The 14,107-nt window shown below is 37.1% G+C and overlaps 1 long non-coding RNA gene across 4 annotated transcripts in view; it reads right to left on the bottom strand.

Annotated features, from left to right (window-relative positions):
• Positions 1 to 3,284: 3,284 nt before the first annotated feature.
• The window catches only part of LOC308190202, a 45,357-nt gene continuing 34,534 nt past the window's right edge, over positions 3,285 to 14,107 (bottom strand). For all 4 annotated transcript variants that reach the window (XR_013947003.1, XR_013947004.1, XR_013947005.1 and 1 more), the window contains one exon: positions 3,285 to 12,210. This is a non-coding gene — a long non-coding RNA (uncharacterized lncRNA). The remainder of the gene's footprint in view (positions 12,211 to 14,107) is intronic.

The following is a 14,107-nucleotide window of genomic DNA, read 5'->3' as shown; positions in this document are numbered from 1 at the left end:
AATAAGATTTGCTTGGTTGTCTTTTGGTAGAACAGAAGAGAGAAAAACATTTGTGGTCTGGGTTGGGAAGGAGAGATGGTTCCAACTCAGGTTGGTTTTCTTTATTTGTTTGTTTGTTTGTTTTTCCATATGGAAGAAGAACTATTTATGTCAGAACAAGAATTGGAACCTCTGATGCCCAAGGCTTTGTAACAACCACCAAGCAAGAGACAGTTGGATTCCCCCAGCATAAATCTGCCACACTCACACAATTTTTACAAGTATTGTTTTCATTCCAGTATGGAAAAGGCTTTCATGTTTAATTAAAAATAAAATAAATAAATAAAATAAAATAAAATAAAATAAAATAAAATAAAATAAAATAAAATGAAGTTGGTCTGAAATCATTAGGAGTCTGGAAGGTCTGGAAGACTTAGGAAGCCCCATCTCCTAGGTAATTCTGACTGCCCTGAACCCTAGGGGAGAGGGAGTGAGGATCTTCCAGCTCTGTTTTTTGGCTCCCTGATTTGGCTGGTGATGCATCTGCTGGGTTGTATGTAAAAACAGTTGAACAGGAGACCAGGGCCTACTCCAGAATCTGCATGGTATCTGGCACGATATTGAGAGATGGAGAATTATAACTACATTGATATAGAGCTCTCTGTCTGTATGCATACATACATACATGTGTGTATATATATATATATATATATATATAAACTTTAACTGTTCAATTTTGACAAATCCCAACTGAAGAAAAAAAAAATCCTTCTGAAGTTTTCTCACTTTGTGGCTGACCAGTCTTCTGCCTAACTTAGTTTGAATCACAGACTGTAAGAAATGCTAAATAGCCTGCTTGCATTGGTAACTTATTCCAGAAAGACTGTAAAATGTGTATGTGTTACTAGTCTACACTCTTCTAGATGAACTATTCACTTCTGCTCTCTGCAAGCATGCAGTCATATGGTTCAAACAAAACAAGTTTTTTTCCCTCCTTTTATAGTAATAACAAAATGTTGACATTTGACACATAAGTTGTACTAGTAACAAGGAAGCTGAATGTGTGTGTTTTTGAAAAGCACCAGTTTTGCTTTTCCCTCTCTTTGGGAACCTCCCTGAAAATTTGACTTAGTTCCAATTTCTTCAACAATTGGCCAACACATAATTCCCAAATTTCCCCTTCTATTTCTCCCCACTGAGCCATATTCTACTCCCCCTGACGTGTCTTCTATCTTTTCTGGGAATCTTTATACAGACCATAATAATCTCAGTATTTTCAAGCTGAAGATCAATAGTAGCCTTTCACCTGCCAGTCTGCGATCCTCAGTTCTTTTTTTCTTTTTTTTTCTTCTTAACACCAATGTTAGTCAACCTTCCTCTTTCTCAGTCTGCAGCTGAGTTTTTATTTACATGCATCCCACACATCCAGATCCCTGTGTATTGTTTCTCTCTGCTCAGTCTTCGGCCTGCATCCCTTTTCCTTCAGGCCTCACTGCCAAGATTTAGGTTCATACTGTGCTTATCTTATATCCTAACTGTTTACCCCTCCACACCATGCCATGAAATCATTACATATAGTCCTGAGAAATCCTTCCTATACTTTTCCTGACCACTCAAGAGGAGCAGAAATCAGTATGAAGATGTGAAATTCAAGCTCTTCTTTTCCATATTCTGCATTTTTCTCATTCAGCTATCTTTCTCTTTACTGTATCCCAAAATCCCTTCTAAGCAATTTTACAGAGGTTGCCCTTTTAGATATTTCATTCACATTTTAAAGTCTTTTCATCACAAAATATCCAATTATACTGCTGTAAAGTATTTAGTGATTTTTCTGCTTATCTTATATCATTGGTCTGTTTAAACAGTGCTGCTAAATTCTTGCAGAGATAAGATTTTTATTATATTTTGGCACAGCCAATAATATGCATAGAGAGCTCTGTTTATATAGAACTCCAGTGTTTAATTCTCAGTTATCAAGCTGCATCCCTCTCTGCATCCAACAGAGACTCTCTGTAGCAAACACTTATACCAATAGCCAAAAGCCTTTCTCCGTTCTTTCTTTTTGAATACCCTGAAAGGAATATGTGAATTAGCTATATCACGCACACTTTTAAAAACTGGAATGACATTGTTCTTTAGCAATTACACTATCCGGTAAAATGACATATGAGACCATGTCATTTCAACTCCCCAAAGCAATAATGGTTTACGCCTGCTCAACTGTTATGCTTCGTGGCCTTAATTCCTAGGCAGAATTTCTGGAATCTGCTTTCTGAGATTAGCAGTGCCCTCTCCCCTGATTTAAAAAAAATAAAATAATAATTGCAAAGGCACATGTACCAGCTTCCAGTTTATAAGAGTTCATTATTTGAAATCCCCTGAGCTCCTCCAATTAGAAAACAACTTTTTGACTTAATATCCTTCAATTGTTAAAAACTTGCGTCACTGAGAGATCACAGTGAAACGTAAAGGTCCCAGCACATTGGCACTTGATTGTGAGGGGATGTGATTGTTCCACATTTAGACTGGAAAGGGTTAGGAACTCCGCTTCCCAATGTGCTTAATGAATGAAAGGAAAATTGGACCCTTGAGCCAGAGGCAATGACCTAACTGAGTGAAAAATGTTTGCAGGTTAACAAGGGCAACTGTTCCTTGCAATAATTCCCACTGGAGGTGAATGACAAAAAAGGCCAATAAACCTCAGAATTTGGATTATTTATTAACCTGTTTTCTTCCTAGAAGAAAAGACCTTACTGTAGATCTTGGGAGACAGAAGTGAAAAAACTGTCCTTTTACCGAGCACAAATTAATGACCAGTGTGCATGTGCACTGCTTAAAAAGACTAAGATGTCCAATATTTTGAATTGTGCTGTCTGTGATCAGCCAGATCTTTAAAAAAGCATCTTCACTGGGACTGAAACAAGTACAGGATAAATAAAATTCTAATTAAATTACTCTAATTTAAGCCATATTAAAACAAAATGTAACTGGAAATGACATATAAGTATTGTTGACACTGAATCAGAGAAACACATTTTATATCTTGTCTTTACAAGTATCGTTGTCTAACATGTTGACACAGTAAATCTATAGCTTTCCTACAAATACGCAGAAAGTAGGTGGGACAGTCAACTGTGCTAGTGCAGACTGTAGTGTTTCTTGTTGGAAGTCACGGAATTCACTTCTCCTCCCAAAGAGCAGACTTGGTTTCCAGTCTAAATCATTTGTCATAAAGTAATGGAAAGAATCCTGTTGTCTTCACTGAGATCAGGTCTGGAGACTAACAAAGAGGCAATGGAAAAAAAAAAAAAAAAAAAAAGGAGGGTAAACACAGAACAATTCAAGAAAGGCCTTAAGGCTAGCGATGACCAGTAGAGCAGCTGTCAAACTACCTTTACAAAAACTCTAAGTGATTACTTTTCAGGAAACAATGTAGACTAGTCAGGAGAGACTTGAAGGGTATGATCCAAAGTTGAGCTGTTTCACTGGGCTTTGTATTGTATTAGTCCCTAACAGAATATACAAATAACGTATTGCTTCCTGTATTTGAAGTGCCAAAAATGAGACAGTTGCAAGCATTCTGCAAACCATATGTCTGAGTCAGTCTGAGACTCAGCAAAAGGAAGGAATATGCATTTGCATACTGCAACTGTCTCTGCAACTTAGATATAATACGCATAATACACAGATATATTTTCAGTAGTGGGAACAGGGATTTTCACGTTAATGCAACCATGTGTTCTTCAAAATGTTCTTTCCTTACCTGTGTACCTGCAAATGAAAAGGTGAATACTGTATTTATCTCTTGCTTTTCTCTCTGAATAACAGAACATCCTTCCTGTTCAGACCTGTTCCTGAAAATGTATAATTAAATCTGTATGATCTGTATGATTGCAAATCTCATTGACTTCAAATGTCTAGACATTTCATTTTTGATTATTAATTCTTAGCAAAAGAAAGTATTTGAGAGAAGCAGAGCTCTGCTTTCTATCCCAGTGACTTTTAAATAACACAGGTCATGGTACTTTTGTAAGAAGACAGTTGAGTTCTTACCTGCTTTCTTGTATGAATACAGAGAGAAAATATATTTTAAGTATGAATTTTATTTCTATTAAATCCAATTAGTTTAAAATACATTGTGTTCCAGCACTAACAGTGCTTAAATTATTTATTTTACATATTATTTGGCCTACTTCATTATCCTTAACTTGATTTTTAAGTTGAACTTGCCTTTTGTGCAGCAGCTATCAGTGAGGAACTAGTAGTGTGTACACTGACTTTTGCTTGATTGGTATTCTGTATGCACTTTTTTGCCCCCTTAACTAAACCACTAAGCACCTAAATTCTTAATAGACTCTTAAGAATTAAAAAAGGTTGCAGAGTATTTGGTATAGACTGTGGGAGTTAAAAATGCACAATTCAAACTGTTGAAAATGGTTTTGTAAATAACTGAGCATGTAATAGGAGAGGTAAGTATGGTAGTAATAGGGAACAATGGGTGATTTAGACCTGGGCAGAAATTCATGTGTGAAAGCTCAAATTTAAGCATGTCTGTAAGACTAAGCTATAGACACACAGTGCAGTCCCTGCAAAATGTCAGATATGTTGAGTGGGTATCTGTGGCTGAGTTGAACCCAGCATGACTGATGAGTCCACGGCTCATGTTGACATCTTCTTGTAGACATCTGTTCTGTTCTGCAGGGTTTCATCTATAGGGAATGAATTGCTTGCAGGAAGGCATCATTAGTTTTGCTGTGTTTTTCTTGTCACAGAGAAGAGAAGGCAACAGTCATCGATAATCTTGGATGGCTATTCCCAAGTACTGTACAAGCATAGTATAGAAATTGTTGTTTATATTTCAGTCATCAGAAATGTCTCTGTATACTTTAGGCAGATAAGACTCGAGCTTTCACTGCTGAGTTCAACACCTGAGCTAAATTGAGAGTCTGTTCAACAGTGTAATAAGATCTGCTGACTTCAGGAGTCAGAGGCCAGCTTGAAATATAAAGAAGACATATTTGAGAGTAGCTACCTAAGAGCACCTGGCAGTGTGGCTCATGGTGATTCATGTTTCTCAGGTCCAGTCTTCACCTTAATCTCTAGCCCTACTGAACTAGTAGGGATTAAACCCTTTTCTCACAGCTTGAGGTCTGGTTCAACTATAGGAAAGTCTTCCCACCATGGAATTGTGGATACTGAATTTCTTCTTTTAAGATCTGTAGAGACATCTTTCTAATTTAGATGGCCTGAATATTGCAGTTGAGGAACCCTTATTCTATCCCCTTTGTGCAGAGCTGGTGCTCCTAAGTTGTGTACCTAAAGCTTTTATCTTGTGTATGTCTGGACAAGCCAGATGCACTTCTAATTGCAGGAGGAAATTAAGTGAAAACTTGTGCATTGTTGCTGAGCATTAGCTGTTTTGGGATAATGCCCTCAATAATGTGCTTTAACTTTTGGCTTTTGTTTGGTCCTGAAGATGTCAGGTGGTTGGGCTAGATGATCTTTGAATGTTTCTTCCAACTGATCTACTCTACTCTACTCTACTCTACTCTACTCTACTCTACTCTATTCTACCCTACTCTACTCTACTCACTCTACTCTACTCTACTCTACTCTACTCTACTCTACTCTACTCTACTCTGTTCTACAGTTCTGTTCTGTTCTGTTCTGTCCTGTTCTAGTTTTCTCTTTTATCTCTTTATTGAATATTATAGGAAACTACCAAAGTCTGCATGCTGAATACATATATATATGTATATATATTTAAAAGAGGGAAAAAACAAAATAATTACGAGAAAATAAAAAATAATAAAAAGAGAGGAGGGAAACTGGTGGGTAATATTTAGATTAATAGAAAAATACTTCTTTGGGAAAGTAACCAAATTACTAACTATAAAAGGGTGGGAAGAAAAACTTTTGGTACCATGAAAAAGTCATGAGTGAGTAGGAGGTCAGAACTACAGTGACTTGTAATTCTGCCCAGTTTGTATTAAACCTAGATATGAACTCTTGAACTTGATTTTCCACTACCTTTCTAGTTTTGGATATTAGTAAGGCAGTATTCGTCATGAAATATCACTTTCCTTCTGAGTTATATGGGATATTGGTGACTCAGCTTTATTGTTCAGAAACTTGAAAAGCTTGCTGTTCTCAGTTATCATTCATAGTTCTTTATACTTATAGACTTCTGTTTGTAATTTAGGTTCCTCTAAGACATACATATATTGTTTTGGGGTTTTAAAAATATAATTTTCTTATTAAAATCCTTTAATAGGATTAGACATTTTTCTCAAATTCTAAACAGGATAAAATTAAGCTGCAGTTAAAAAGTCAAACAATTTAATAAAGATTTTGGACACAAAATATTTGTTTAATTTCAGAGTATAAGCTCTGTTTTAGTCTTTAGCTCAGTTTCTGTAGGTAACTATGCTACTGCTTTTGGATGTTCTGCAGAAGAAAAAAAAATGGGCACACATTGTAGTTTCAAAACATAATCCATGCATAGTAATGTTTTTGTTTTTTTTTTTCCCAACAAAAAATAAATCTTATTTCTTTATTGGATACTTTTCCTAGGCAAAGAGTTTGTAACCTGAATAGTTCATGAAAGTTCACTAACACAAAATTCCATAAAGGTGTTATAATGTCTTTAAAAGTGTACTTATACACCAGTTATTTCATACAATATTTGTAAACCTAAAAAATGTTACTTTATGTTCTTGCATTCATTTCATCATTGGCTATGATCTTGTCTCATAAATAAGCAAGGTTGGGTCTTGTCAGTTCTTGGATAGGAGGTCTCCAAGGAAAACCCAGATGGTGCAGGCACTGATAATGATTCAGCGGAAAGACGACCACCTACTGTGCTAGTACTCATTTTTCTTTTGGATTGAGAGCATTGTGTTTGGAAGAATGTTGCTGGCTTTTTTTTTCTTTATTTTTCTTTTTTTTTTTTTCTGAGGTTAAAAATTAAGAACCTTACCAAGAAAAAGTATTTCAAGTACAATCACACCTTACATAAAAGTACAGAATTGTTTCAAATATTGCCATCTGAAATCAGAAAACTATTGAGTTCACTGAAAATGTATTTTTCCTTTTTTCCTCTTTTTTTTTTCTTCCACTATTTTCTCATTCTGTGCCTAATCATCCCTTGTCCCCATGAACTATTCACTGATGGCTAAAAAAAAAAAAAAAAAGAGATTTTTTATCCGGTATTTTCTCTAAACTTTTGTAAAAAATCTCTACACTAAAAAAGCACATGGTTACAACAGACACTGGGAATTCCCTCAGCTGGGAATTTGTAAATTGGTTCTTATCTAATTATTCCCTTTTACAGCATAGTATGGATAAAATGTTAAAATAAATTCTGTTATGTATTATTTCATTGAAAAATGTCATCATGTCTTCTGTCTCTATTCCTCTCTGTGGGATAGAATACCTGGTTACACATACTTCTTTGGCAGATCACAGATAGGTGCAGTCACCATGCGGTGCTACCTGAAAACGTTGGGCCAGGTGCACTGTGGCAAGTGAAGCATTATTTGCTGTCTGATCTCAGTAGTGTGTATATTCTCTTTACTGCCTCTTGAGGTGGTAAATTACTGTTACAATGAAGCATGGCATTTTTTTTCCCCTTTAAAAATTCTTTGTAAAAACAAAATCATTTGCTGATGGCCTGGTCTCAGCTGGGATAATTTTCTTCACTGTAGCTGATATGGTGACATGTTTAGGATGAAAATAATATTGATAACACACTGTTTTAGTTTTTACTGAGCAGTGCGTGCACTGAGTCAAGGACGTTTCGGCTTTTTATACTGCCCCGCCAGCATGTAGGGTGGGGATGCACAAGAAGCTGGGAGGGGACACAGCCAGGACAACTGACCCAAACTGATTAAAGGGATGTCCCATACCATATGGCGTAATGCTGAACAATAAAACCAGGGGTACTTTTCCATGGGGACTACTGTTTCCTGGGGACAGGATGGGCATTGTTTGGCTGGTGGTGAACAATTACAATGTGCATCAGAATGTGTATGCACATTTTTCTTTCTTTCATGCATTCATTCATTCATTCATTTACTTACTTACTTTTCTTTCCTATTAGACCATTCTGATCTCAACCCACTAGTTTTACTTATTTTCCGATTCCCTCCCAATTCCCAGTATCAGTGAATGGCTGTGCGGTGCTTAGCTGCATGCCAGACTAAACCACTAGAACAGAACAAAAACATTTTTCAAAAATCAAGAATTCATGAAAATCAAGAAGAATTTGAGCCCAAAGATCGGATAAAAAGCAGTTAAAGTAAACAGTTAAACAGTTCTGATACTGTTCTGTCCACATGAAACTTCTCATTAGACAAGTTCAGGGCAGCAAATACAGATAATTTTGTACAGCATGTTTGTTGAATGTTGCCTTTCACCCTAGACAGGACTGCAATTTAAGAATGAGCAAAGAGATGTGCATGCAAATAAAAATCTAGACTTCCTCGCAGCTAAATTCTGAATGATATCATTGTGAAGTTTGTATGAAGATTAGAACTACTTTCAATACCTAGAAGCTTTCAGTTTTAGAAAAAAACCTCTTTGGCATTAACAACTGACCAATTTACTCATTTTGTGACAGCATGTTCCCCCTTTGGTCTGGCCATTGTCTTGCTCAAATACTGCCTGCTATGCCTTAAGCCTTGCTCCTGAAGATAGAGCCAGTGTCCTGGCTACACTCAAAGCCTTCTTCACACAGATAGTGACCACAGTATCAGCTCAAACTGGATGCTGGAGAAACTGAGACAAACATCTTAGAAGCTGAGGACCAATGAAGCATGCACCCAAAAAAACCAACAGTATTAGTCCATCATCTTACCCCATAAACAGTGAGCAGGCCAAGAGCTCTTTCAGCTCCTCTGCATAGCAGTTGGCTGCATGACAGTATATTCCCTTGAGAAGGGATGCCTCTCAAGGTCAAGCCTGCTGCAGAGATCCCTTACTCCTTGTGACAGATTTCTTGCCACAACAGATCTTCACTAAGATCCTCGGCTTGCTAAACTTTGTAAGCTTCACTAAGATTATATATTACATTGATTGTGCACATATGATCCTCAAACCTTTAGACCTAAACCATTGACCAAGTCTGGGACTAGGACTCAGCCATACCTAGTCTTCTTACCTCTTTGGTTCAAGGAGTTTAGAAAGCAAGCGGGTCCACTCCAAACCTCGTGACTCAATGGGAAGGTCTCCCCAACACATCTGACTTACGCTGTCCTCTATGCAGTAAATAATCAAGTGTACCATGCCATCTTGAACCTTGTTAAGTTGTTGTCTTATTTACAAGTAAGCTTTGTTTGATCACTACAGTATATCAATACATATATCGCTCATATGAGTGAATTATATAATTTCACGCATGGCATCTATAAATAAAGTTTTTTGCCTTTTTTTTTCGTTTTGGTTGGTTGGTTGTTTTTTGTATTTTTTTTCGCTGGGACAGGGTTTGCCTTTTAGTCATGGACACCAGTTGCTGCCAATGTTCTGTGTCAGAGACTGTGCGCTGGAGTAAAATCTCACATACTATTTCAAATATACAATCTATAGTGGGTTCATTGAACTTGGTCTTAATTCATAAAATCATAGAATGGTTTAGGTTAGAAGGGACCTTGAAGATTTTCTATGTTCAATCTGCCTGCCATAGGCAGGGACACCTTCCACAAGTCCAGGTTTCCTAAAGCCCCATCCAACCTGGTGTTGAATGCTTACAGAGATGGGGCAGCCACAACTTCTCTGGGCAACCTGTCCCTGTGCCTCTCCACCTTCATAGTAAAGATCTTTTTCCTAACATCTAATCTAATCTACCCTCTTTCAGATTAAAGCCATTACTCCTTTTCCTATTACTACATGCCCTTGTAAAAAGTCCCTCTTCATCTTTCTTGTAGCCCCCCTTTATGTACTGGAAGGCTACAATGAGGTCTCCCTGGAGCCTTCTCTCCAGGCTGGACAACCTCAGCTCTCTCAGCCTGTCTTCATAGGAGAGGTGCTACAGGCCTCTGATCATCCTTGTGGCACTCCTATGGACTTGCTCCAACAGGTTCATGCCTTCTTATGCTGGAGTCCTCAGAGCTGAATGCAGTACTCAAGGTGGGGTCTCATGAGAGTGGAGTAGAGGGAGACAATTGCCTCCCTGATCTGTCTGGCCATGCTTCCTTTGATGCAGCCCAGGGTACAGTTGGCTGTAAGCACACACTGCTGGCTTATGTTGAGTCTCTTATCAACCAACACCCCCAAGTCCTTCTCCTCAGGGCTATTCTCAATCCATTCTCTGACCAGCCTCTATTGTGTAGGGATTGCCCTGACCTAGGTGTAAGACTTAACCTTGTTGAACCTCATGAGGTTATCTTCATAAACACAAAACAGCTTTTAATTAAAATAATATTTTAAGGAAAGTCACAAACAAATTACATGGCCTGAAGGTACAAACAAGAAATCAGGACGAAGTATGGGATAACTATGAAAAATAGTAATGTGAAAGTCTCTACTCATCTTAGGATTTCTCATAGACTGGGGGAGAGGAAAGAGGAGGAAAAGGGGAATAATTACTTTAATGACTTTTGCTCATAGTTTCTCAAAGTTAGAGGTAGAAATTCAGAAAATATATTTTCATCTTTGTGCAGGTGTTATGAAAACTTTGCTGTTTGATCTGAAGGATGGTATCATCTTTAGGTTTCCAAGAATTCATGTTCAAAACTAACGTGGGTTCACAGAAAGCAAAATCAGAAATCTTATTTATATTTCTAATGCTTCACTTTTAGTAGCAATGTTTACACAGATGTTAGGAATATTCTTGTTACACTGTTGAATAGTGTAAACAATATTTACAGCATTAGACTTGAGTAAATGTACCTCTATTTTCATTGTATGCCCTCTGAAAATGTATCAGGGAAAGTACTGGCTTAGACTTGACACAAGGCCTATTTTTGGTGGAGACAATAGAGTAGAGTGTATTTAGGAATAATACTGGGTTTCTGCTCACCATCAATAACAGTGGTCACAGCCATTGTTAAGGCTATAACAAATAAGACTACTGTTTATCTTCCACAACAACTTTTTAGGATGCCAGAGATACCTCAGAGTCAGGCAGGGAAAGGGCTAAGATGAAGGAATGGAGCATTAAGGGAAGAGGTGTTTTTTTTTTTTTTTCAGAGGATGTTTTCTTCCAGGGTCTTGAATTCCTGGTTGTCATAATTTCTTCTTCGACAGCAAATGAAACCCTAACACAAAAACTCCTCTGGCTGTTAGCTCCTCCAATAACTACCAATGTCTTGAGTCTACAAAGGATCTCAGTGTTCCAACCCTGGTGTTAATTATGTGCATATTAATCTAATATCTACTGATAGAATTTCATTTTTCTTCTGATTTTCTAGCCTGCATTTTAAAGAGAAAATCATATATACACAAGCAATTTAGGAGAATATTAATGTGGTCTTGAAATTTTTAAAATTTTGGTTATGCCAGAACTGTGTCTGCAGACAATTTATGGTAATACCTAGCAATTTCAAAGATTTCCTTTGGTAGCAGGGGAGGAAAAGGTCCTTTGATGATGATGTCTATTTTTTTTCCTTCCTTTTCAGAATACAATGCTTTGATATTTCTTGTAATCTTGTTTCTTATTTTGAAATAAATAAAATAATAAATAAAAATAATAAATAATATTAAGTACTACATTAAAAAGTACAAACAGTTGAAATCACAAAGCCAGATTAGCTTCAGAAAGCTTATTTTTTAACAGATTTGTGGGGTTTGTTCAACATTTCTTAACTGCAGAATTTCCTGTGGAGTGCACAGAGATAACCTGAATCCTTTTGGCATCTCTATGAAATGTTTTGCTTGCATTTTTATTTCCTATTTTAGCAGGAAAAAAAAATCAGCATCCAGGGTGAACTCATTAAGTGTTGAATCAGAATTTTGTAGCAATGGGAATTCTTCTCGCTTCTTGCAGAGCCCGGAGGGTGTGCTCAGGGACTGCAGAAAGTGGAAAGATGATCTTGCATGTACAGCAGCTCCGTGATGCCCTGATGATCTGGGTTCTCTTTGTACCTCTGCTTCCTGCAGGTGGTGCCAGGTGACTCTATTAAAACTGGCTTCTCAGAGGCAGTCAGAAACTTTGCATCATTTGCTTTCTGTGTGTCTGGTGGCAGAGACTATGGAGGACCAAGTTGCAGAACTACTCGACACCCAAAATTGTACCTAAACGGAATGGGGAACAGTCACTTTACATGCAATAGCGTAGTTGCTGTGATAAAATCAAAAATAATAAAAAATCATGCTGACATGACTGAAATTTGTCTGCCAGTTCTAGCTGATGTTTACAATTGTTACTTCTGAATAGGAATATGGCTTATGATTTCCCCTTAACTTGTAGGGATATTATTGTAATTTGTGCCTGACTGAAATATTAACAAATTACTGTTATTATGAATTCTGAGAGAATCAACATAGATTCCTTATTCAGAATAAACCTAAGTTGTGTTCCAAAAATGTGACATGAAGTCACACCATGAATTACATAGATAAAACCCTAAGAAAATACAGCACGGGACCACCTAGTGAAAGAGAGTATTTGTCATGTATATAATTAAGGGGACTGAATTAATATTGCTCAGGCAGCAATATTAGAAGTATGTATTTTCAATACTGTGAGACTTCAGTGTGTTTTAACTGTAAGGATGTATTCAAGTTCATGATTGCATGTGTACAGTATGTTGAATAGGATGTTTCATTAAAATATTTTTGGTTCATACAATGCTTTATTTATATCTCTTTGAAGCTGAATGCAACTGGAATAAACTTTGTGTCTTGCGCACATTTTCCCCTTTTCGATGCTAGTTTTTATATTTATCATCAAACTATGAGGGTATTTAAGGACTGTTAAAGGCAGTCTCCAAGTGAATAGTTCTTATTCCACAATCCTAATAAACTGGGAGTAATCCATACTTGCAGTCTCCTAAACTGGAATTCACTGTGCAAATTTATTACTTTAAGACATATCTAGCTCAAATACAAGCTTTTCTAAAATGCTGGGTTTTGATTCCACATTTGTCAAGGCTAATGACACTTGGGATTTTTTTTGAAATGAGACTGTCATTGCAGAGTCAGCAGAGGGGCTGGCTTATTCCAAAAACATATTGATGTAAAAGGAAATTGGGATGGATTGAAAGCTCTGATTGAAGGGAGTAAGCAGACATACTGTATATGGTGGCTCTCAGATTCTCTCTTCCTTTGTTTTGTTTTCTTGGTAATATGTCCTCACGACTCTCACCAGAAACAGGTCTATAAGATGGCCAGAATTTTCAAAATCAATTAAAGACTCTGAATATGTCAGGTTCCGAGTGTTGAGCAAGAAACCTTAAAGTTATCTAGTATGCATAAAGTGCTCAACAACTCTCTTATGAAAACCTGTTTCCTTTGAGCAAGGCCCATAATATTATTGGTCAACTTGGAACATACAGATCAGTCTCCTTCCCCAACAGGGAAAATAAATAAATAAATAAATAAACAAATAAATAAATAAACAAACAAATAAATAAATAAATCAGCTGGGTGAAATTGCTATTTCTTATCATGAACATCAGTGCTTCGTGAGTTTTTCCTGCCTTCAGTTTCTTCCACCAGTGATGCATGAGTGTGATTAAATAAGTTCTGAACTCCTTTGGAATATGGCCATGGTTTAAACTGTTCAGTGTCTACTGAGTAGGATCAGGCTGCGTGCTACCTCCAGCTCAGCCCCCTTTCTCGACCCAATGTTCCCTCCTGGACTCTGTGGTTTCCTTTCTGCAGAGAGCACCTCTCCATATTGCATTGCTTAGTTGCTTCTGAATTTGTATGCAATATGATGCGAGGTAGCAGATTCCCTGGCCCTCACTTCTCTTGTGGGTAATGTAATTTTATAACCTTAAAAGGTAAACAATAGATTTCTGTTGCTCCAAAAATAAGTATGTGGAATATTTACAGAGCAAGATCTGGACATGATCTTTCCTTGAGTTTATTATTCTGCCTGTTGCTTCCCCATGCTTCCCATACCTCTAGACAGACTCAATTTAATATCCATCCCAGATATACTGCCATCTCCAAGCTTCTGGCAATC

The sequence above is a fragment of the Anser brachyrhynchus genome (genome assembly GCF_964034855.1).
Source record: "Anser brachyrhynchus genome assembly, chromosome: 2".
Taxonomy (NCBI): domain Eukaryota; kingdom Metazoa; phylum Chordata; class Aves; order Anseriformes; family Anatidae; genus Anser; species Anser brachyrhynchus.
The sequence above is the reverse complement of the archived record's forward strand: the minus strand, read 5'-3'. Positions and strand labels throughout refer to the sequence as shown.